This window comes from Penaeus monodon, chromosome 29 (assembly GCF_015228065.2).
Source record: "Penaeus monodon isolate SGIC_2016 chromosome 29, NSTDA_Pmon_1, whole genome shotgun sequence".
NCBI classification, from domain to species: Eukaryota; Metazoa; Arthropoda; class Malacostraca; order Decapoda; family Penaeidae; genus Penaeus; species Penaeus monodon.
In genome coordinates, this window is record NC_051414.1 from 25,097,743 (window position 1) to 25,098,723 (window position 981).

General features: G+C 33.8%; 1 protein-coding gene across 1 annotated transcript in view; it reads right to left on the minus strand.

Annotated features, from left to right (window-relative positions):
• The window catches only part of LOC119592070 (transaldolase-like), an 8,334-nt gene that overhangs the window by 4,139 nt on the left and 3,214 nt on the right, over window positions 1-981 (minus strand). The gene's annotated exons all lie outside the window — the stretch shown is intronic.

Consider the following 981-nt stretch of genomic DNA (forward strand, 5'->3'; position numbering starts at 1 on the left):
GAGAATCATTACTCCTTAAAGCCTTTACATAAAAATCTGTACACTGCCTTACAATTAAAACCAATTTTATCATGGTGGTGTATCTCTGAAGTGATGGATGATAAGTCTGCTGTGTGAGTCACTGTCACACTTGGCTGACTGACACTGTCATGCACTAACATTCCCCAAGGTAACACTGATGATTACACCAGAAAGCAACTTTCAGATTCAGTGTCTAGGTTACACATTTTCACAAGAGTATAGGAAGTAGAAAAGCCTTGACTATGCTAAAATATATGTTACCTTAATCAAAACAGTAGCTCATCATATTTGTATTTTTAAAAACTTTATGAAATTGTTCATACTGTCTTTAGTATTTTACACTAAACAAAACAAGAAACTATCACCTCTGGTTATTTCTTTTTCCTAATCAGAAAACAAGGATTCCTCTATATACCTTCTTTCCCATATTTCCAGAGAAGAGACTATTTACCCATGTACAATATTACTGAAAACAAATTCCTGAACAGACAACAATTTCCTTAATGAAACAGTTTTAACCACTTTTACCCAACCCTTTCTACTCTACCTGCTTCCCTTTCCCCATTTGTTTAAGTCATGCTGGAGAGAATTAGGCAAGAATTCAGCCCTAAGCAAATTTCTCTTTTCACTCAACCCTACGTATTTACAGCTTTGTAGAGTATCCTATGTACTTTCTATAGTTGCTGACTACAGTATTGCAATATGATTATAGTATAATCAATACTAACAAACTACATTTATCAAACTTAGTATTATTTATCATTCTTGGAGAAAATACTGAGCTAGGTCTGAGACACAATATTAGTATCACTTTGCATGACTGAAATCCTATCTCTGTAAGGTGGCAACACTCTTTCCATAACGGAGGTTAAACCCACAATCATACCTCTAATTGCTATCTTGTTTTTCCTTTCTACTCTTCAAAAAAGTAAGATAAAAAAATCAAGGTCTATATTCTGT